This window comes from Phalacrocorax carbo, chromosome 4 (genome assembly GCF_963921805.1).
Source record: "Phalacrocorax carbo chromosome 4, bPhaCar2.1, whole genome shotgun sequence".
Lineage (NCBI taxonomy): Eukaryota > Metazoa > Chordata > Aves > Suliformes > Phalacrocoracidae > Phalacrocorax > Phalacrocorax carbo.
In genome coordinates, this window is record NC_087516.1 from 72,156,925 (window position 1) to 72,182,585 (window position 25,661).

Here is a 25,661-nt window from a genome sequence, read left to right on the forward strand (position 1 = left end):
TCACCAACTTTTCTACCCAACTTTTGCAATCTAAATTCTCAGCATCTCACTTCTACACCTCTAAAATGAGGGCAACGTTAACTTGCTTAGAAATTCTCCACTGGAGTTGCTTGCTTGTTGTTTCCCTAGCGGCAAGTGTCATTTCATGAACCTTGAAACATGTCAAAGTAGGTGGAATACATGCCATCACTCCTTTGGACAGGCCTGCTTATGTGTGCGCCCAGCCCCACAGGGGAGGCCCCACGGACAACATGCCAGGCTCCCCACTGAGTTCCTCCGTTCCTAACACTACCACCTGATTCCCCAGAGGGTGGGACCCATGATCCATACAAAGCTGTAGCTCCTGACTTCTAAAACAGAATCCCCCTTTATGTCTGTGGGATGATAACAACAGTACTGTGAATATCTGCACATACAGTAACGCAGTGCGCCCTGTGCGTGGACTCTGAAAGTAAAAAAAAGAGTGATCATCTAATTAAAGAAGATGACATACATGGAAAGGCCAATTAAGCTTGCATGGGAAAATCTTCATTCTGGTATTTCTTACATTTTAAATGAGTTACTTTGCTATGTTAATAACATTCTCATAATATTTTCCCCCAATATGTATCTCTGTATATTACATGCATACATACAAATTATTCTACTTAATAGAAAGATCTGCTCTTAGATATAAAATGGAATCCTTTCTGCTATAATACCAATTCAGTGACAGTAAGTGAAAAAAATCTAGGGAAGCAATGAAAACTAGCAGAAGACTGAATTACAATTGTTAGGCTAAAGAAACCCTACAAAAAGAAAACGGAAAAAAAAGCTGCGGCATGACAAAATCAAATCGCTGCTGAAACTAATATCCAACAAAAAAAGTAAAGCATAAGATACATCAAAAAATCACATTCTTCAATAGTACGCCAGCCTTTAGGATCAGTGAAAACTATCTAATTAACAGATAATTTGACATTCTTGAGGTGAGCTACCTTTAAAATCACATACAAGATCACTGAATAGAAAGCTAAATCTCAATGGGTGAAACAGCTTAAAAAACTGAATCTGATGTATCTCTCCAATTACCAAGCTAAGTGTTCCAGCAATGGGCATAGGCAGATATGTGACAAGATTCTGTGCGAGACTGGTAATATTATCCTGGGCATTTTAGCTCAAACAGAGGAATAAATTAAATAACATCCTCAAAAAAATAGTATGTGTAACAGAAGGGTTGACAGGATTTTGAGCAGAACCAATTGTACACTGAGTTGCTAAAATATGTATTAATGTTAGAAGCTAAATATACAAGACTATTATATGCCTAGAGTTGAAAAAGCAGAGAAAGAACATTAAACAAGCCTGAAGTCATCTGTTCTACTCCTTTCTTTTTGCATTTACATGAAAACCTTATAACTTTGGTGGCAAGAGACTGAATACATATACCATTTCCCTTGATAGATGAATCCATTATCCTCTGTTTAGAACCAGTTGCCAGTGGAAATATCTGCATTAGCGGAGTCTCCTATAAAAACATTTTGAAGTAAGAAAAACTTCTTACAGTTGACCAGATGTTATCCCTAATGAACCAAAATATTTCTAATGAACCAAAATATTTCCTAAAGTTCTGTAAAAAGCAAACATTCTCATTATACGAATTCCACTGAGTTAGTTCTGTGAACTCAGTGAATCAACAGTCTTTTTATTTATCACTTAAACTGAAACTTTGTTTCAATAGGAAATAACTGGTTGCCCTTTTGAATGTTTTGTGTAAGACTACATCATCTGTGTTAATTTGGGAAAGAACAAGTTTTTCTTCATAAATATTTAAAAAGCAGCCATGTAATTCAAGCCAACATAAAATGCCTAAATCCTATGAAGGTTAGTGAGCGTTCAGTTCTGTCTGAAATTTTTATTTCATTTAGCAAAACTACTGTAAGATTTAGCAGGTCTCTTTTACAGCCACTATCTGCTCCAGCTCCCTCTCACCCCCCACAAAATCTGTAATTTTCCTGTATTTTGTATCAGCTATCAGTACACACTCCAAGCATACTAGCCACTGTTGAAATTACTTCATTTAAGAGAAATGTTCAGCCAGAAGCAGCCGCGGGGGTGCAGAAACCACAGGAACAGAAGAACTGTTTCTTTTGGAGAAACAAATACCCAGCAGTTACTTGCTGTGCTATGTTGAGGGAAAACGTAGACATGTAAGGAGATGTCTATTTTCTGCTTACAGGCTCGGGGCTGCCAAAGAAATATGATCAGGACCTTGGTTTTAGTTTCAGTTATGGTTTAATCTCCCTACGGCAAAGTTGGCATAGACTGGCTTTTATTTTTAGATGTTGGGAAATATTGCTAAGTGTTCTAATAAAACAATGACAAGTGGCTGTTTTTTGAGAAAGAATATTAGTTTGGTATTTCTTTTAACTTCTCAAGACAAGATAACAAATCTAATTCTCACAGCACCATCACAATGCTCCTCCCTTCCCTCCCTCTCTCCACCCTGACAGAGAGAGCTGTTGCATCAGTAATTAGAAGTGCCAGCACCCAGTTGGTATGCAAGGCTTTTGGTACTGGGCCACTTCTTCAACAGGTGGACAATAACATCAATCAGGAAGCAATCCAGGCTTCCACCAGAGAAGACTCATGACCTGCCCTATTTGAGTCAGTGCTGGATACTTGCCAGATGAGTTAGTACAGCTGAAGCCTAATTAAATCATTCCTTGCATCTTGACTGTGCTCCTGTGTATGTAGGACAATGAACGAGCACACGTCTTTTAGGGATAGATCTTTTTAAAAAAAAAAGAAAAGAAAAACAAATAATTAAAAGCCTCCTTTTAGATTAACTATCAGTCAGAGTGCAAAGATTTCAGCTGTAGCTGTTGTGATTTGTCTGTCTGAAATGAACCTCTCCACAGAGATGTACTCATAACAGCAGGCTCTGTTGAAAGTTCCTATTAAGCTGCCACTAAAGAAAGGAACAACTTCAGAGAAAGAAGCTTTTAGTTCTAGCATCCAGCCTGAGGAAGTTAGAGAACTGCTGAAGGTCAAGGCTGCTAGAAGCTTTCATGACAATGCCAAGAAGTGGTGTTAAAGGAGAGATCATCCACTAGCATCTTTACAAACCACAAAAGAAATTCAGCTTTATTTAAGACGGGTCCTTCTAAGAGCCTTCCAGGCTATTTAGTTAACAGTAAGACAAAAGAAGGTTTCAGGGTTCAGGAGTAAAACTGCAATACAATTATACAGAGAATGAAAAAATAATAAGGCTCTGGAGGAAGAGATGAAACCAATCCATAGCTAAAATAAATTTCTGCACTTCATCTGTGCTTACCCGAGCTGGTCTGTCCCAGAAGAGTCTCATGCTTGTGCACTCCCATCTTACTCAGGTACAGCTGAACATGGACTAACAAGCCTAGCTGCCGTTGCTCCTCACAATAGGTAAGCCCTTCTGCAAGGAATCACAGGCCATGTCGTCCATCTGGTATCAATCATAAGACACTACAAGAAGCACAGACAGCATATGAGGAAGACACCAGTCCAGGCAAAATGCTAGATGTGTCCAGCCTGAATGAAGCATGTCCTCAGGTGTGCTCTCCATCACAGGTCATCCCTGTCTGTTCCAGCTGAGCTGCCACATAACTGACCTAAGAATTAGCAAACTCTGTAGGTGAGGTTTACAAATACAGCAGCATAACATAGCTGCTGACTAGAAAGCCATCAGTACATGGCATTGAGCAGTAAGAAAAGTTGTTTTCTTACAGGGAACGCTAACAGGAGCGCTAGGACATGAATGATGGGGCAGGGCGGGTCTGGAAGCCACAGGAAGAGCAGACTCTGGCAAAGGGCTGTCAAAGCAGCAGGAGCCAACAGCACCTGCAACAGCCAGTCACTAAGTCCAGAGCACTGCATGCACCTCGTGCTGCTTCTCCAGACATCCAGGAGGGAGGCAGCAAGGAAATTCCAACGGCCCTCAGGAAGGAGGGTCATCCCAGTGGGCACCAACAGGGGACAGAGAGGGTCCCCCAGACCCACAGGCATTGCCAGCCTGGGAAACCCCAGGCTTCCCAGGAATCCCATTCCCCTTCCTGTAACGTCTTTCACTATGATTTGCTATGTTGTTACTGATGCTGCAACATTAGGTGCTATGTTTGAACCATAAACCTTTTCCACAGCCAGTTTTGAACCGACCACTCAGTGGGACGAACATGAGTCAGATGAGAACTGACATCTGCAAAAGGTGTGCTGCTCCTGAACAGTCCTGGTCTCTGATAACTGTCTTTAGATTACAGCATCACCATTTGTATTGTAACACAGAAGCACACCTGCACGGTAATTCATATTTTGGCTAGAAAGATGAGAGGAGAAACTGCAGCCTGTGAGGAAGACTCGTGGCACACTATTCAACGGTGTTCCCTTCACAGCTATCACAGCAACATGCCTCACAGAAATGCCTGTGTCTGTAGCATGTGTCGCCCATCTTAAGGAGGATGCTGAGATGGAAATCTAGCAACAATAATACTTAAGATGTTTGCTATAGGGAAGTATTCCTTGAACTGACCAAAGGCAATGGGTCATTCTTGGATCAACTCTGATGTTCCTAAGACCATACATGTTATAGGCTCATGAGTGAAATTAAGTCTGCCTTAAGCTACGCAGGCACACAGCACTCAGGAAGCTCTGAGCTGGTAAGTATTTTGTTGGAAAGTGCTGTAATTGAAAGCACACTGGAAAAGACCAACACTATCTCATCGGAGGTCTGACCTACAGAATAAGCAAAACCACCTCCCTTAGAGTTTTAAAATGATACCAATTAAAATTGTTTTTGGAGGAAGACTTGGTTTGGTTTAAAGAAATCTAAAAAAATATTTTATTTCATCATTGTTATTTAGTTTTTTCCAATGCAACATTAAAGGGTTTCTAAATTATTTGATTTCTAAACCAAGAGATACATAAAGTTAAAACTATACAGCTTTGGTTCTTCTGTTTCCGGCCTTTGGGGAGCCTTTACAGTTACTCTTTTCCCAGAAGTACGGCTGCTCAGTCTGAGTTTTTACTCCACAGAAGGGAAAGAAAAAAAATTGTCTTTTAATAAGAAAATTTATGAGTCTGTCCTTTAATTCTTTGTAAGTTCTAGTCATAGCTCCTTATAACCTTGCTCTTCCTTATTAGTGTTTGTGTGCATACAAATATTTCTAACTTGTTTTGTTATATTTAATTTACTTGTATTTGACATTTTACTGTAGAAAGTGTTATAAAAACTAATTAAAAAGGTTCTAAAAATTCATTATTGTCATCTGGAAAACAATAACACAATCTCTATTTAGAGTGCACATTCTTAACAGCAGCAGTTGTGGTACCAAAAGCTTCTTTGAAGTATCTATAATGTCATGGCAACCTGTCATGGTATTTATATTGCATATAAATTAAATTATTTAATAGCTTTGAGTGTACTATCTGCAAACCCCTATTAATAATTTTATTAAACAAAAATAATCCTTTGTCTATACATGTATATTTCAAAAATAATTAATTCTGCGTTACTGTTTATAACTGATAAATATCAATATATTGATAGAGCAATACTCTTTTTAATGCTTCATTTAACTTTCTAACTTTACTTTTGGTAAGCAATCTAAATATCCGAGCTTTAAAAAAAAAACAAGCTTAACCATATTATTGGGGGGTGGGGTAAGATACAGAATTGAGTACTTGTGTTGTAGTTACTGAATTTTCCAATTACATCAATATTTCAAAAGAAAATGAACTTAGAGTAATGGATCCTCTGTAATCTTCATATATTTTTAGTGTCTCATGCCTGTAGACATACAGCACACAAACACACCTGCTTCTTGGATTACTTGAAAATAATATAATTCACTGCAATGTAGATGGCAATGTTGCCTGTATTATCAGCGAATCAGGCATGGAACTGTTTTTATGGTCTCATCATATTACGACAGCATCAGAACATACAATTAGATAATGATGTTTCTGGATTAAATTCAATGTTCTGAATGAAGTTCATGCACTGTTTCTCCGTATTTTTTAAGAATATAATCTGTGACTAAACTGTATTCTCCAAATGGATCATTTCACCAGTCTGTACTGTTTTTGCCTCAGAGCAAGCCTCTGTACTTCCCAGAGATTCGGACTCTTATGTTGCATGAATGTTCCCACAAGTTGAATCTTCCTATTTTGCCTCTCTCTACAGAAAACATGCACTTATACGAATGATTTTGGTGTTTGAATCCACAAGTTTGTGTTAAACTGCTAAGGAAAAAAGACAGGCTGAAATAGGCATGCACAGGAAAGCAGGTAATCTCGTCTTACCTTTCCAAGAACATAGATTAGTACATATGCATATGTGAATCTCTAAATGCTATGAGGAACTTATGCTAGGGAAGGCTTTTTCTGAGGAATATCTTGATCAAATAGCACCCACTCACTTTGATGGTATTTCCAGACCAAAATCAAACTGGAATGGAAAACAACTTAAGGAAGGAAACCTGAAACTCATCAGAGTAACTCAGAATATTGCTTAAGGTATGCTGCCACCCAAGCCACATTGCCACTATTAAAAGAAACTTTGAAACAGCTCTGAGGATGAAAAATTCATGCTTTGCTGTGCATGCCTTTTTAAAGAAATTTCTTTTCATATCAGTTTAATATAAATTGATTTTTAGTTCCAAACTCTATCAACAACGTTTTCAACATTATTGTCCAAAAGGGCAACGTATGCCATACACAAGTTAAGAATAACACTCACATATTAAAGAAAATGTGATTTAAAGTTCAGTCCCAAAGTGTATTCAACACAAGCAAGGAGCTTCTTTCTGAGGTGTAAGAATTCCATGTAATTAAAATGTTACTGAACTATGTTTAACAAGAGAAAGTGGGATAGGATGTTTCAGAAAACATTATTATACAAGCATTTTTTATGAAAAACTTCTTCAGTTGTCTGTCTTCTTCTGGATTTGGGCATCAGATAATGAATGGAAGAAGTCGGCTTCCTCTATGCATGGAGAATGTTGCTGATGTAATACTCTCTGAACAGTGTGATTCACTATAACTCAGTACTATAATTTTGTCATTTGGATAGAGATGAGAACACAATGTGTGGTGATAAACTCTCATACAACCATTGCTGTTACTACATTATGTATTTTAATAATTCTAAAATGTTTTCTTGAAGAATTTTGCACCCCTCACCCTCTTCCACATGAGTATCTCTTGTTACGATACTCATGAGAGTACGAGATATGAGTATCTCATCATTGTTATATACAAACTGTGTTAGGAATGGTGAGTACTAAGTCAAGTTAGGTAGTTAGAATTATCCTGCATTTTTAATATATTTAAACAGATTAAAATGTATTTTCGGGTATGAATTTTTTGGGGGGAAAAAAAAAAGAAAATTCAAAAAAGTTTTAGTGGCTAGTTTTATTAGTTGAAGCATTTTGGATAATGAAAGTAACTCCTGGAAAACCAGAGCTTCTCAAGCAACCAGCAGGTCTGAAAAACTTAATGGAGAATACTGTTTCCCCTCTGCATATCCTATCACCTCCTACCAATACTATTTTCTTCCATATGATTAGCTAAACTGTTATAAAAAAGCCATATCTGCATGAAGTATTACTGATTGCTTTTTGTAAAGTGCATTCTGATTTGTGGATGAAAGTATTGTAGACCGCAATCGCAAGGTTTGCTTAGCCAAAAGGTTAGCATCCTTCAAGGAATATTCAGGCATCTTTCAAGGACTTTAAACATGAAAAGTGGTGGACAGGATTTGTTCTGAATGTGACCCAAAATCTCAATATTCTTTCTCTCGACTATTACATAGAGAAGTGTTTTATTTTTTCTACTACACAAGCATATTTGATATAAAATGTTGTTTATGGTTTCAGATTTTTTAAATGAGAGCATTCTTATCTGACACTTCCGTTTAAAAGCAAGGGAAAGCTTACAAAAATATTTCATAGCTACATACATTCTGATCTTTTAACACTGTCCTCAGTTATTAAAATTAATTATTTAAATCTAGAATACGCTTGCATACATCTGTGAAATATGCAGGAAGTTTAAGTAGATTCCAGGAAAGGAAGCACCGCTACTATAGGTAGAGTGCTTCCTGTATGCAGATTAAATCTAGATAGTTCATGCGCCTACACACTTGTAGACACAGCACTATCAAGCAAAGCAAACATCTTTCCTACTAACAACAGTTTAGCGCAATATCTGAACAAAAGACTGCACATAAGCATAAGCTAAAACTCCAAATTATGAAGATGTTCATGAACACCAGATGTTCTCCTTATGTGTGTGCATTAGCAGAAAAGGTACTGATGAGCTAAAAAGGCTCAATGAATTAAATGAGAAACAGATACTCAGCATCAAGAGAACTAATGTCTTAATACTCATCTTTATCATGCCATTCAAAAGAGAAAGCAACAAATAAGAATGCACCATACCAAATCAAAGGGTAAAACTCTAACAGCAAGAATTTTTCTAAATCATGGTGAAAAAAATTAGATAATCATAATTCTTACAACACTATTTAGGTAAGACCTCTAAATAATTCTGAGATGCTTTCCTCAGAAATCTTGCACCCCTCTGGAATTAGTCAAAACCACCACCTTCCACATGAACATCTCTTGTTTTGACAAATCATCGTTTTACACAGAAACTGTAGTGGGAATAACATCAAACAGAAATGAGAAAAAATATGGTAACTGCAAAAGAAATTGCCCTCAAACAGAAAGATCGAACAGACGTAACTATTTGCCCTTACATCCCATTACACTGCTAATTCCAATCTTCATCTTCTTGATATTCCATATCAGAATTACCTACTGACCCCTGGGCCGGGGACACTTCCACCCAGCTGCAATGCAATGTTTCAGTAACTTCTGCAACCTACCAAAACTCTGTAACTCAACCTGACCTCAGTCGTCAAGGAGCTGAGCATCCCCACCGTAAATGGTTCAGGTATGGGTACAGCTGCAGTTAACATACTTTTCTGAAGACAGCAACTGCTTCTTTAAATACAGTATCATGAGCCTACATGCAAAAATCAGGTTAGTCTTACTGTGAATATCATTCCTTTGCCCTGGACAAAATTAGAAAAGTAATAAGTTTAAATATACACTATCCAAATGGAATCGTAGCCCACAATGACTTACTTCAGCTACTGCTACACTAATCCCACTCTTGAAACAAAAAGGTTTCAATCAGTAACTTTCCTTTAGATACCTCCTGACAGAACCACTTCATCCTATACAGTTTGCAGACATACATTGTCCATTACAAAGTACAACAGCTTTATAGACCCACAATAACTACAAAGATAAAGTTGCAGCTGAATAGTAAACAGCACCTTGAAAGGGTTTGAATAGAGATGTACTTCAACCTGTTGGCACAGAAGAAAGTAACCCTAGCATGCTTACAGTGGCTAATTCTCTTAACTAAGTCAGACCTATCTGCATCACTTAAAAGTTTCAGTCTAGAAGATGCAATACTCAAGACAGCCTGTAAAAGTGTATATACAGCTGAACACAATATTCCTGTTTTTTCATCCTGGGAAACAGTGCGGTAAAGTCACGTATCTGGTCAATAGAGAAAGGTCAACACTTCCTGAGAGCCTCTAAAAAGCAATCCAGATGCTCTAAATAAACTGCTGAGATAAAATGGGAGCCATCAAAACACAATTAGGAAACAGCAGGTTCAGGAACACGGGCAGAATTCAGGCCATTTGAATACAGCTACATTTTCTCTTTTCATTTGAGTACCTTTGATCTCTATTTAAAGGTGCAATAAAATAGATACAATGACCATGTACATAAATTAATTATGACTGCATTTTTCCAAGTTATTTGATGCAGGATGGTAGGCCATGATTTTTACCCATAAAAAGGTACGACTCATATATGTATTACGTTGAACAGCTTTCATGTGACAAACACCAAGAATGCCACATTTTATAAAGGAGATGGTAAATTTAGAGGGTTTTTCTCTGTAAATCCTCAGCTTGCAACACCAAAGCAATGTACATTTCTGGAGATTGACCCTTCTTAAACTGTTACATGTATTTCTCTTCTATGGATTATTATACAAAGCAAAAGTTTCAGTGGAAAGTACTGAACATGTGAAAGGTAGGGCAATTTACAAGATTCGACATACAGTAGAAAATGTTTCCAAATAGTTTGGATTTACTTAATTTCATTCTTTCTTTGTCTAAAGCAGAGGAATTATGGGGCAGAGGAATTAAGGTATATACATACACACACACACATATACATGCATTTGAAACAAATACTATTTTCTATATTTAAACCAGAGCAAATCTAAACAGCATAAAGATTCCACTGTAGGTCTACTGCTACCTAGCATTAAATGCGCCTTACTTAGCAATGAGAGTCTCTAGCCTATTATCCAAAAAGGTACCTTAGTTAACTCCCCTACAACGGTACGTTACTTAAGAAAGAGAGTGCGCATGTGCTAAATGGACTCACTGGAACGGAGAACAAAAAAGTGTGATCTCCCCTATACTTTGGGAGTTTCATTTTGTGTTTACATAGTTTTCTTTTCCTTAGCATTCTTTTTTTGTTTGGTTTTTTTTTCTTCTTTTTCAAACAGGCCCCAAGTTCATTACTAGCTTTCAAAAAGGCAGCTGATGAGTAATTTTTTGTCTAAGAAGTTTTTAAAATACCATTGTAATTCAACTGCAAATAAATCACATCACATTGGTCTACTGATGCCATCTTTTCCCCCTTGCAAGCTGAATTACATAGCGGTAACAGAATAGCATCATCAGCACAAGCCTTCAGACAGCAGATCTAGTAAACCATGCAAAGCAAACTCAACAATCATCATTCTGTAGCCAATGAAGTATATCTCTGAACCTCAAACAAAAGGAAACAAAAAAAAGTCAATTCAGAAAATTGGATTTTTTGTAATCTCACAAGAGGCTACAAACAAATACTGCTCGGCGTGTACTCAGAAAGCTCACGAATAGGAACAAGCTACTCAAATGCAGCCATGTAGTACCTATCAGAGGAACTGCTTTGCACGATGGGATGTTCTCTCATTTTTATTTTGTAAAACTTGTTCATGAAGTCTCAGAACTTGGTCATTCCTCCAATTTTAGGATCGTATTTTAGGACAAGTGAGTATCCTGGTGTCTCAGACAGGAAGCCCAGAACTGCTTGGACGATTGCATGACTTCCATAGCTAAGGTTAGAAAAGATGAGCTTTACAGCTGCTCTCTGATACTTCTGAATGTGCATTCAGAGAAAAAACACACGTATGTTCTAGGAAGAAAGCTGAACATCAGGAGGCACCAGGTATGCTGGGGCATTTTCAGACTGATCAGCTAGGATACACATTTATTTCTCCCTCTTTTCAGATGATAAAAAACATTTACAAGGGTGAGAGGGGAAAAAGCAGGAAAGCTGCTGCACAAAGCAAAAGCACTGTTAAGTGTCAGTGGTTAAGCAGATTTGCCAAGACAACATGCTTTGTTACCATCTTAACAGTATAACTCATTGCAGATTAGAAAAGACAGCACACCATGAAGCATGGAGGGAAGGGGATGAAGGGTGAACACACCGTGATTGTGCTCTTGTTACGACTGTTACTAATCCACTGGATAAGCATCAGCACCCACAAGCCTCATCCACTTTTGAGCCATGTCCATCAAGAGCTGTGATAACTGGGCATTTGCTAGGAACAGAAGAGTTTCAAGCAAAACAAACTTAACCTAAAAGCATATATATATATTTAAAGCAACAGTCTATTCATGAAAACTTCTAAGAGCATGTCTATTTATGAAAGAGCAACTGAGAAAAGATCTCTAAATTCCATTTTATTACATATTACTACATTCTTTAATTGACTTGACAGCTGCTGTAGCATGGATTCAAGACAACTATAAATTACAAAGACTTCACGCTCTTCTGCTAGGCCTACCGATCTTACTGAAGAATTGGTCTCTTCATTAAAATAGTATGTTCCAGCAGTTCTAATTTAAAGCTTTATTGAAGAGGTTATAAAGATATTCTCAACACAGACACATACTTCTCAAATACGAGCTAACTAAAAACACTACAAATATTCATATAATAACATACTCTATAATCTGCTGAAATTCAGTGCCTACATTTTTATTTAGACGAATGATGATGCACAAGTGACAGGAGCATTAATTGACACAAACATTCGTCATTTCTAAAGTGGCTCATCTGGTGGAGCCACTATCAAATATAATTCTATAATGGTTAAATTAGAGGTCGTTTCAAGGCAGCAAATTGATCAAAGTGGTTATTTTTTTCTTTGCTTCTAACATAAGCATCAAATAATTTTAGCATGGTGGTGTGCTCGCGTGCTTTCTACTTGAAATGTAATACAATGAGGACCTGAATTCCCTTTTTCTTCCTGAGTACAGTTTAAAAACACTAGGATTAATAAACATGTGAAGATATATGAAGATGGTGATCCTATCAGAACTTCTGCACTTACTCTTTCCCCATTAAATTGCCAACGTGCCACAAGAGAAGCTGTATCTACCTGAAAAGCTTTCTGAAGCCCTGGTTGCAAGGTAATATTCACAGGAGGATTTGCATGCTTTTTTAAAAAAAAACTTTTCCTGTTCTAATTTTTGACTGAAGGTTCATAGATATTTCCATTTGTCAAGATTTCCATCCACACTATGGTTACTAAGGCCAGCAGGATTGAAAGGTAAACTTTAATCATATCTAAGCAATGTTACAGATCTGATTTTAGGTATTTCTCTAACAAAATCTTAAAACTTCCAGTATATACAAGGATTAAGACTGAATGCGCCAAGACACTGCTTCCTGATAGAACAGAGGAGACTTCAAACCAGTAGAAGGTTATAATAGGGAAGATGATATTCACAGTTACCTCAGACATTTGTATCAACCATAGTGCTTTAATGCGCAAAATTGAAATTCTTCCCCAGCTTGCAAACAACATCACATATAAAAACACTGTAGATTTAAGACAGCAAAGCACGCCTTCTTAATACCTGGCTTCCTGATAACATTTCTCACTTTGTGCCCCACGCGTACATACACATCTGAGATGTGGTCTGTGTGCGCATGCTTAAGCACAGAAGTCTTCAAAAAATCAAATAGATTCTTGACCCCTATCACAAACTGCTGTCAGATGATAGCTCAGGCCAGACAAAAACAAACAAATCAAAACCCTCCCTGGAAACATAGAAAAAACACTTCCCTGGGGTTTCCTGAGTCAAGGCAAAAGAAAGTGAAACACTTAGATGGAATCAGTCTTCTTTTGCCAGTAAAACCAATACATTTCCCTTCTCCATTCAGATCTGCCTCTGAACTTTGCTCCATTTCACACAACTACCATGTCCTGGGTATTCCCTCCCTCAAGAAAAATAAATGGGAAAACACAGTCTGACAGTACAGAGGAGAGCCAAGAATTGGGAAAACGGGAACACATGCAAAATAATCAGTAGGAAAATGGGCGTAAGAAGAGAAGGTCCTTTAACTAAAGGAGGTCCACATCAGACTAGAACTATTCCAAACTGCTTCCTATACCTCTAGTTGGATAACTTTGTTTTTACTAGTGTTGATCAGATTACTGCCAGTTAAAAAAACCTGCATGTTGGATGTTGCTTCCATTTTTTCCTTCCCCCTCTACCATCTCGCACTCCCTGCTTTAATGAATACCAAATAGTTTCCCCTGGGGAAAGGGAAGTGTTTATCTGAAATAGCTTTACATTTTTATTTATTTTAACAAAACTCTTGATACTGTTTATAAAAACTCTACAGGTTCTGTGAAACCCCAAATTATATTCCCTCTAGTCTAAAATGATTTGACTTAAAATGCATTTTTCTGATAGCTCTCCAGCTAGCAAACTCTCTTCTTTTTTTATATTTCCAGATACAGGGACCCAAATGGGTTTTTATTTAACAACAGCTCAATAATTACCTTTTCTAACTTCCCATCTCTCCACTATTGTTTCTGGCATATTAGTTTTCAAGGTCTCAAAGTTCAATGGCAGTTTTTTTGCAAGAACAGTGATAAAGTGCTTGCATTATGAATAGTAATTTCATCCTCTACTACTGTAGCTGAATACAGTGACATACAGGCTACCTGGTTTCAATATTCCCCTGCAAATTCCTCAGGTTTCTGTGTCAGCAGCAGCATACTTAACAACCTTGAAGAAACCTTTTCTTTATGTTGATGGTTTTATTTATTTAAAAAACATCCTCATCAGGGTAGCCACACAACACGCAAGGACTCACCGACAGGAAGATCCAATGGTATGGTAAGGAAAGCATTCTAAAATTCTTAACAGTTGCTAAATCAGATTTAAAAACTAGCATAGTTTCAAATGCTAGTTAGATATTGTATGTCAATGAGACAAACGTGATTTTTCTGCTTCAAATGCCTTTTAATCTGCGATGTGAGGATCTGAAGGATCTTGCAAAATTAACATTCTAGTTTGCTCGTTTAGTTGGTGTTAATTAATGAAATCTTGTTACACTGAGCTACTGCCATCTCTGATTTAAAATTTGAAGCAGGTGCTTTCTTCTTTATACAGATTACAACTTTAGGTTACACATATATTTAATTTCAGGTTTTTGTGGTTGTATGGAAATATATGATCTTTAAATTTAAAAGAAGTATTTTCATCAATACAAATTGCTTATGAAAAAGAAGCAATTATCTATTGAAGTTATTTTGTCTCAGTTACCACAATAAAGTATCAATTTTATGCTTGAGCCAAACCTCCAAAATGTGACTGTATTTAATTTACTTAAGCAGAAAAATATTCTATACTCTTCATTTTCTCCCATATACTGGAAATAATACCTCAGTCTCTACAAACTATATTGTTAAAACTATCCATCTAAGATGTTATTTTCATTACACAGATTTAAATTTTGTGATTGAAATACAGCTTCACAACAGTTTTTCCTGAGTACACTGTCTAAAGCTATATGTATCTGTAGTTTGAACTACAAAACATCAGGTTTTTACACTAACTTCCAGCCAATATAAAATGAAAAATTCTTAAACCAAATGAAATTTTTAAATTCAATGAGACCTTCTTAAAATAGCATCTTGCGTAAGTGGCTAATAGGAAATCTCTCTTTACATGTTTCACATACACACATTTATTACTAAGCTTCAGAATTTATCCTTGTAAGATGTTTCCATAGATTTCCAGGCTTTTTTAAGACAGCAAACTTCTATTGTTTCTCAGACAGACAACAAAAGATTTCTGTAGATATCGATTTGTTGTATTTCCATTGTTGACGCCCTAAATAAACAGCACAGATTAAAAAAAAAACACCAAACACAAACCACTCTAGTTCCTGTACATTGAACTATTTCTTCTAACCATAGTTAAGTTAGTTAAGTTAGTCTCAAACCCCAATATTACTAAGTTAATTACAGGAAATAACTTTACACTGAGATCAGCTACCTGAATTTCAACTTGTTACAACTCCTAAAGAATGCTTAGTTTTTCAAGTAATGTAATTTTTACTGGATCTCTATTTATAACACAATTCAGTAATTTTAATACATCCTAATTCAGCATAACTGGATGGACAACGCAGCAGGTAAGAAGTCTTCATGACTCCTGGGCTCATGCAGCAAAGACTAAAACCTGCAGCTAATTTAAATGGATAGACTTGCACAACATCTAAATGAACATATTCTCTGATCAGAAAGTGACAGGCTTTGAATACATTATCTACAGTAACAGTGAGGATACTACTGCTCTTCCTTATGCTTGATGGGCTATGCCTGTTAACATGCCTAATTTCTCATTCTGAAGCTCCAGTGGCTTCCCAAATTAGATGGTGTGGAAGAAGCATTAACTGAATCAGGTTATTCTGTTCACCCACCTGTTACAAAAAAAAAAAAAAATAAATATTGAACTGGCTAGGCAGAGAAAATTCACTAGCCGAGTTTTACCATATATCAGAAATGAATGAGAATTAGTTCTCTCAGCTGTGTTATCTATGTTTAGAAGTTCTTTTGTAACAATAATTTTAGCTGCCTCTAGCCCACTAAAAATAAATTAAAACTACATTCAGAAGGTTAAAACAGTCTTTACCACTCAAGAGTTGGAACCCAAATTTAGGAGCACTAAATACTTGCCCTGCATCACAACACGCGTTCTAATTTTAAATGAGAATATTATTAAAAGATCTGAATACATGCACTAAATGTGCACAGGAAATACACGAACTAAGGTTTAACCGAAACTTTGGGAACAATTTGTTTAACAAACCTCATTAATAAATTCAAATGACCACATTTTTAAGCATTCCAGGCCTACTTACATATTTGTATTTCTTATGTGGGATATTTCAAATTTTAACAGAAGCTGATGAAAAACACAGATGTTAGATGTGCAGCAAGCTATATTTTGGTAGAAATCCAGACTTCACAAGAACAAGAAAAACTGCATATTTAGATGCTTGGTCATGCCTTAATGGACATGAACTTGGAAATTCTATAGTGTCTACACACATAAATGTAGAATTTGTATTTCATTGAAGTAAAATTAACATCATATTAAATTAAGTTTCTGCGTTTTTTAATCCAGATATATTTCTTGTACTGTATGTTCACAACACTAGCTTAACCTATAATTACTAGTTTAACATATAATAATTTCCATGTCATTTGCCTTTCTGAAAGCTCCTGAAAATGCAAATATACTTGTATGAACAACATTTTTTTCCCGTCATGTTTTTATATTAATCATCACTACTAGTAATAAAAACATTGTATTAATCATTAGAAATAAGTTAAAACTACAGAAGTACATCAGGGGAAAGGACAGGGAAAGGATAGATAGGAAGATTTTTGGGTCTCTGACGATAAGGAAGGATAATTAGAGATTATTAACATACTCCAATTTTCCCCCCCTTCAGTGAAATTCTTGTAGAAATAGGTCAACTGAGATTGATTTTGCATTGGCTTTGAGCTGTTTTCACACCACGTGCCCATCTTTTTGAAGGGCAGAAGTACAATCTAAGTGCTAAAAACGTATTTACAGAGGGCAGAGTAAAGCAGACTTTTCAGACACATACAGCTAAGCAAAAGTAATCCATCTGCATAGCTCCAGTACTGTATCTGAAGTACCGGGTCAAGGGAGGTTGATCTCCCATCATGAATGGGGTGGAACATCCGATCTCCTAGCAAATATCTCTGCATATACATAAATTCATTTCTACACTACTTCATCCTCAGAAACTTTATTAGACTTTCAGAAAATATGTTACAATACTTCATACTCAGAATTTTCATAAACCTTTTTACAGATTTTGTTTCTGCATTACCCCAAATCAGAGAAACTATCTGAAAAACAAGATGCAACGATTAAAGGAGAAGTGCAGGTACACAATTTAGGCCAGAAGAATTAGGCTATTTCAGACAGAATAACCAACTGAACAGATACAGGGTGAAAAACAAGAGTCTAAGAGAGAATTTCTATTCAGAAAATTACCTGTGGGATATAATGGATTACATGTGAGATGCTGTAGTGAAAAAGGCAAATACTTTTCTCTGAATGTACAGGCGAAGAGTCTTCAGAACATATGAAGTTATTTCCTTCTGCTTTTCTCAGCTCAGTACTGCATTCAATTTTGGACACTGCACTTCCAAGAGTGACAAAAACAAATTGGACAGAGTCCAAGAAAAGCACTGGAAATAATCAGAGGTCTAGAAAATAAGATCTCTCTTATAGACTGCACAAACTGAAGTTATTCATAACAAGAGGAAAGAGCAATAGGGAAGATACTGATACTCAGAAATATAAAAAGGCCAAGGGGAAGGGAATATATTATATTTTCAGTAACTGTGGTGAGTGGTTCAAGAACCGAGGAGTTTAAGATTACGATGAATGGCAAGAAAAAAAGAAAAAAAAAAGCCCAACAAAATCTCCACTTGTAACTTTTCTAACTTTAAAAACAGATTTAAATTTTTTAAGAATAGAAGGGATTTAACTGGAAATGTTACCAAGGACTTCACGAGCAGGTTGGATTACCATCTATAAGGTATTGCATGCACGTTATTAATGTTGCCTTGGGATGAAGACTAGCTGGCCTCTTGAGGTCAACACACAGTTCCATTTCCTTACGTTTCAAGAGCTTTATAAAAAAACAGGTAACATCCCATTGGAGATGAATTCCACTCAGCTCCCACTCCAAAATAATCTATTCCTAAGTAAGATAAACTACATGGAACTGCTTTTCTTTATTATACCATTGCCTCCAAGAAAGCAAACAAAACATACTCCTGGTTTCTAAGCGAACAGGACAGAATTACTTCTTTTTGTGAATTTCAACTCACTGAATACTTTTAATCATAACATGATGTATATTACAATTTATAACAAGGCAGATCTGTCTGAAATGATGGCTAAAACTTGAATACTTGCCCCAGCAATCTGCCACACTAAAACTGGCTAGTGATATAGGAGAAAGGTAAAGGCAAACAAACAGAAGATAGGATAAATGTTTTTAAAACCTCCAGATATGGTAGAAAGAAGGATATGAGGATTCTAGACAGAGTTTTGGAAATTATCTTCTGGGCGCGCTCCAGTTGTGACCTTTCTCTCACATAGCTGCCTTCCTATACTAGTGCTTAAAGGGCACAGTCAACCTGAAGACAATGAGCCTTTTGCCTGATTAAGGACACAAGAAGATTAAAGTAATAATAATTAAAATCAGGGCCCTTATCCTTATACACTTCATCTCATTGGGACTAATCAAAGTGGCAGAAAGAAACACTTGTTCCTGCAGTATCCATGATTAGGTGCATATATAAAGTAATTCTCAAAGCAAAGTCTAGTACAAATGTAAAATATTGACAAGGTGAGATTAAAAAAATAGGTTTAAATGATCTGTGCAATGCTTGTGCTTGGAAAAATATATACCTCAAGACTACTTTATTAATGGTTGATTTGTTCATTACAACTTTGTAAGACTGGCTGTAAATACTAGCAAAGTGTTAATAAAAAATTACTCATAACAATCTTTTTTGACTCGCATTTTCAAACATTGTTGTCGCATGTAAATATCCCCATTGAGATATAACTTGATGTTGACTGTTTTTTGTTGTATGTGCTGAAAATCTAAGTACCAATAAATACCATTTTTTTCCAAAACCAATGGTAGACTCCTTAAGAATTCTGTGCATTATTCATGCATTCCACTTTCTTCTATATCATATTTTGTTTAGAATGTTATTCTCAGCTCATTTTTCGTTTCATTAATATAAACGCACATACGAAATGAAGTAACTTTTAGCACTCCTGCTAGAACATCTTGTTTGTGTGCTTTAATCTTTTGTGCTTAATAGCCTCATCAGACTGAAGTACACAAGCCACTAGCCTAAATATTGTGTTATCAGCAGAAGCTGTCAAACCTGGATTTAGTTGCACTAGAGTTAGGAAGAGTTTTGCGCCGGTAACTGCAGCTTACCTGCCCATAATTTTTGGTGCTAAAAATATACCCTCAGATTTCAGAAGAAAGTCTGATTGACATTTCTTGATAAAACCAAAAACTTCAAACATTACTTTTCCCAGTAGCTGGCTCTAAAATCATCATGAAATCAGAAGGGGAAAACAAACCTGCAGAGTTAATAATCTTACACAGTGTTATATAAAGCACTTTGGTTTCCAACATTAAAGTCAAGATTGAAGAAAATAATCTGAATAGAGGCAGTACGTATCTCAGGAACTTTGGTTGGGAATATTTAAATGCCTTCTTGTTTGTAGAAAGCACTATGTGGGAGGACCTTGGGACACTGGCTGTAATGACACTTTAAGACCCAGTCTGTGGATAGATGGCTCTTGCCAACAGATGTACATTTTAACAGTCCTAAACAAGTCTACCTTCCGGTGGGGAAGGGAGAAATAAAGGTAGCACTATAGGTTTAGACATACTTGGTTCATAAACATCTTTGCTTCCCCATACCTGAGTTTTAAATGGAGGAAACCTCAGAGAGCTCTGAAAATCCTACCTGCTACTGCAGGCTTTTTTAATTAAAATCCTTCTATGCAGTAAATCAGAAATACTATGTATAAAAACTACCACCTGCTCTGAACCATAGAAACACGGGTTTTTTCACAGTTATGTACTGCCCATTTTACTTTTTAAAAAAAAACACCTTTGTTTTCCAAAACTCTATTTCTAGTTTCAACACTATACTAATGATGGTTTTCATCAAACAGTATTTATTATATAACTTGGGTTCTTCTCTGCATGGTCTAACTTCAGAGCATGTCATTATCTTTAAAAGGCATCAGGAAATCGGTTTAACTTTTATCCCACTTGTTTTACTAGATGAACTTTCCTTGAAGGAGATTTACAGAACAGACACTCTCCTAGTCCAGATCAAGGATGAGCAGAAGTAATTTGGGGATGATAAAGTGTTATTTGACGGGTTTGCACTTTGTCACCTTTATCTCTGTGATTGTTGAAACTTACCCAGCAATGCCATTTGCAGTGAGCCATAACCAGTATACTTTGCCCTAATTAATTTTGTCATAATATTACACATGGTTAGCTGACATTTTATAACTTCCAGCCTTTTGAGATAGTGTACCATAATGAATATAACCTTTAACATGTTACTTCCAGGCTAGTGAACACTACTGACTTCAGTACATCTTGTTGAACTTGTCAGGAAGAAGCTGTAAGTATCCAACTCATCCTATGAAATGTTAAACTAACCGGGTCCATTGTTTATAAATGACCAACAGACCCTTTTGACATAAGACACACATTATAATACACTCTCTGTATGTAGCTCATGAAGTACAATCTATAACTGACAGTGCTTGGGTTATTTAGTGTTACACTAGAAAATACCACATATTCTAACAGAAACATTGAGATGTTTGAACTCAGTGTAACTTTAAAAATATTCTCAAACCTCTTTAAGAACAGAATTATGCTATTGCTTTGTCCTCCCTTGAAGCATATCCAAGAAGGAATTTGTCACCTCCATAGCAGCAGACAGCAAGACTAACTTGGCAATGGAGATTAAAAAAAAACCCTGCCTATAGTTGAAAAGATAAGAGAGATAGGAACATGATATTTCAGAATTTGCTGAAGAAACCAGTTAACTTTCAGCCCTTTCTGAAAACAGTCATGGGTTTTTCGTGCATCATTTCTCATCTGTGTGTGAGTTCCTGGTTGATTCTAAATAATTCTATCACTGCTTCCCAAAATTACACATTATTCAGCACAGGAAAAGAAACTAATGTAGCCTCTGGAAATACAGAAATAATTTAATCTTAATCTTGTAGTAATGTTCCCAAACTGTACGGATTTCTTTTCTCTTTGACCTCAATAAAACAAATTTCTTTCTCTGTTCTTAGAAGAAAAGCCAGGTTGGAGTCTTGCGTATATATCTAATAGTACAGGCCTACTGTGGTTTCTTGAAGGTATACAATAGATTTTGGGAAATGTGGATGAAATAGGAGAATAACAGTAAGAAAACAGTGCTTGAATATAGTTTCCCCAAAGAACTGTCATATGTTAAAAATGATGTGGTCCTGTGTGATAGCTAAGGGAAAAAAAGATTAAGTAGTACATGGTATGATTCTGATTAATTCATATTCGCTTTCTGGGAGATTCAAAGGCAAAGACACCACACAAAAAGGCTAAATATGATGACAGTAAATCCTTTAATGAATTCAGGTGGAAAAAAAAAAACTCTCAAAGGTTTTTTAAAAGTCTTACTGAAAAGAAATATATTCCCAGCAATGAATCTGGAAATCTGCCATGGTAGATACAGGTTAGTAAGACAGAAATTTATTCAGGAGGCAAAGTTAAGTACCTTGAAAGTCAATATGTTAATCCTGAATTCAGTCTTCCTTTTAATAGTCACCTGGGGTGAAGTTCCTATAAACCTGATATGATAGGAATTGCACAGTTAGACTGAATAATGCTGGGTTTTACCTACTGGAAGTCTGAAGGTACGCTATAGAGACTGACATACTTTCGGGAGCATTAAGCTTGTGGTATAAATATTATTCTTTAGGGAAGCAAGAAAGCAGGAACAGAAGACCTCTTATTGCACTTAATGACTCAGACTAAGCTGAAAGGTCAACAAATGATTAAGAAGTTCTCTGAAAGATGATAAATTATAAACAGTTGACACAGACAAGTAGCTAGAAATTAACTTAAAGAAAAAATAACATTAACAGCAGTAATGGTAAAATTAAGTTCATTTCATATTCATATTTTTCTTGTTAATAAAAACAACATTATTTTTTTTTGCCACACATAAACTATTTTTCACTCATTACCAGAGCACCCTTTCAAGCCCATAAACTACTTCACCCTACCTTTGGTTTGCGGGGGGGTCTATAAAAGTAACTTTTAATTATTTATGTCACACAAAGCCTCAAACTCATTTCTTTTTATAGACAGCACTGAAGACTGTAATTGCATGAATTGAGTATGAGGTTTGACAAACTCTCACAGGCTGATTTATTTCACAGTGAATTGTTTTTACTGAATTTCTTTTTCTTATCACGTCGGGATTCCCTTGGGAGTCGCCTCGACTGACCTTTGGACATGCAAATACTCAGAATTTTTGAGGCAGCATACACTGCTTCACAGTTGCTGCTAACTGTGTTACTGTCCAGGCTGCTCCTGTTATTCTTGCCCACATTAAAATTTTTTTTAATGCAACTGACGGAACGTAGCAATGTCACCAATGTAGCAATAGCCATAGTCCATAAAATAATGGATTCAAACACTTTGCAGAAAAAGTCTCAGAAATTAAAGCAATGGTACAGTTGAGGCTACTGGAACACGCAGCATGAGGATTGACAAAAGTTACCCAAAGACACTTTGATCAAAAGTCTGTAATGTAATGTTGCTTTACATAGTAGCAGAAGAGACACAAGACAGCGAATGCTGGTGTCCCAGTGCTAGTCCAAACTAAAATAATTACATCTTCCCACGATAAGAGTTATAGGGCAAAGCAATGCATTATAAAGTAATGCACAGCCCTAGGAAAACATTGGCCTGGAAATAAATCTTAAAAATCTAATTACTTGGTCTAAGCCTGTAGCACATCCCGCTAAGTAGTGAAAAACATTATAAGGGCACTATCAAATTGAAAATCTTATACTATACAATTTGTCTTCATTAACACATATCTATTATTTTGTAACACAAATCTAGTCTTTTGTTCATAATATATTTAACGTTCGCACATTCCAGTGCTTCAACAGTATCAAGGGTTTTCAATGTTACACTGGAGTATTTAATTTACTGGGTTTTTATATTGTGTACAGCAAAAGTAAACTGTTACATTTGCCAAATTTAAAACAGTTAATTCAGTGATGACCCACTCTGCCAAGGTGAATTGTCTGAATCTTATTCTTGTCCCTTATTTCTTGCCATTTATATTATAGTAACGCTTTTGTTTGCTTAGATTTTTCTTAAATTAATAATTACTTCTGGTAACTCATCAACAGCCTGTTCTCCTACACTCTCTAATGCTCCTTCTCACAGCTGAAGAGGCTCAAAAATAGTTTTTTTTCCCTTCATTCTCTTCTGATGAAACAAGCAGAATCAAACACTTACACAGAAACTATTAGTTCTTATGCACTGGGTACATTTCATGGAGTTGCACTTTAGCACGATCACAAATATTTCATTTCTACTTCATGGTGCTAGCTGCATCTCCCTAGGAGCTGGGTGCTTACCAAACATAATATGATGGAGTATTATTATGTTTCCTCATCTGGAAACTGACAACTTTTCCTACCACTGAAATGTACCTTGTGCATTACAAATCTTTCCAAGATCCACATGAAGGGAAGAACAAGTGTACAGGTCAAAAAGGCATGCTTTAGGAAACTTGGAAAGAATGAGTAGTGTCATAAACAAAATAGGTTTACAACTGCCTATGAGAACTACTTCATCAAATCGTCCTCCTCAGGGAAATAACAAAATTAACTACTGCTCTGGACTCAAAAAATCATTGCACATCCCTTTAAGAAACAGTTTTCCCAAATGTTTTTTCTTTTTTTTCCGGGGAAGTTCCAGAGTGTCAAGAAAATACACACTTCCATTAATCAAAAGAACAATAAAATATTTTTGCAAGAACCTGCTCTTTCCTCCTGTTAAGTGTTAACATATACTGGGAGGCTTCAATTGAGATGCAGATCTTAATGGACTCTCATATTAACTCAGGGCCAAAAATTTCTAAAGATAACATCCTAGGGATCTCCTACAGCATGCAAATCAGACTCCTTACAGTAAAATACACATTCTCCTTCTTTCAACAGGTAATTTTCTTCATGGCATGACTACTGCAGACCCTTGTGAATCACCTTGTTCTTTGGGGATGAAAATATTCCTTCAGCAGGTTACAACAGTTAATCTAGTTGCACGAACAAGCTTATGTGCTTGGTTTTTTGCTCTACCTTTGTTTTGTTTTGTTCTGTTAACAAAGCTTGTGCTTTAGAATTTCGTTATATTGTACAGGAGAGAGCTGAAGCATTACCTGGATTAAAATTGTAAATACAGATGTGGCTCCAACGCAGCAGTGTCTAGCCTTATGTACATATCAAGTAGTCGCATATCAAGTACGAGGACTGGAACCTGACTGGGCAAAACAAAGAAAAGAAAAAAGTGCTTTTTCCAATACTTCGCTAATGGGAAGTCACAGATAATTAACATTAAGAGAATATTAACTGTTTTGTTTTTAACTGTGAGCAATTGCTTAACTTCATCTCTGTTCACTGATAATGCTCTTCACACTGATCATGAAGGTAGTCCCGCTAAACTGCACTAGGACTGTATGTAAAGTTAAGCACTGTTCATGTCGGGTAAGTACAGTTTGCTCAAGGTCATATGAAATCTATTAATCAAGGCGGTATTTTGAGCCCACTAGTTAAAATCTACTACCTTAAGCATCAGCTCTTCTTTTATTTAAATACCATTTTCATACACACATAACTTGTGACTTCTGAGAGCTAATTGACCTAGACCTTCCTATCCTAGGAAGAAGGCAGGAAAGTAGAATTCAAAATGCAGGCTGTGTCTTTTAATGATAACCATGTCTGTTTGTGTGTACACAAATACATGTATACACATGCTCGTGTCCTGTGCGTAATTATGGTGCTCTAACTCTCCAGTCAAGGTATGTTCAATTCTCTTCCTTCGCTTTTGGACCATTTTGACAATGCCGAAAGATGCATGGGTCTATGCAGATCTGAAGGTGTCCATTCCCTATTCATAAACTCCAATGAGACTGACCTCAGTACTCACCGCTGCAACGCTGTCTCTAAAGCTCTGCAAGTTACTGCTTGCATTCACATATTCACCTCCCATTCTGAGAACACAGTGTTTGGCCGTCTTGCTGGACTTCTACTGAGAGACTCCACTTATCTCTAATATCATCCTAGAACACCAATGGGTCTGCAGTGTACTACAGATGGACTTCCATATTGTGAATATGGAACCCTGTCATACAAATGCTAAGAGAAAAAGTAAGAAATCACCAAGACAGTGCCTAAAGCACAGATACCTCCTCATCATTCCTGTGAATGTGACAGGAAACTACCTATCTTGAATTCTCAGGAATCTATAAGGTTCCCTTATCCTAAGTCAGCGCTATCAAGATTTTAA

The 25,661-nt window shown here is 36.4% G+C and overlaps 1 long non-coding RNA gene across 1 annotated transcript in view; it reads right to left on the reverse strand.

Annotated features, from left to right (window-relative positions):
• The window catches only part of LOC135313290 (uncharacterized), a 163,489-nt gene that overhangs the window by 64,171 nt on the left and 73,657 nt on the right, over positions 1–25,661 (reverse strand). Inside the window, exon 3 of the long non-coding RNA XR_010372909.1 lies at positions 24,535–24,636. This is a non-coding gene — a long non-coding RNA (uncharacterized LOC135313290). The remainder of the gene's footprint in view (positions 1–24,534; positions 24,637–25,661) is intronic.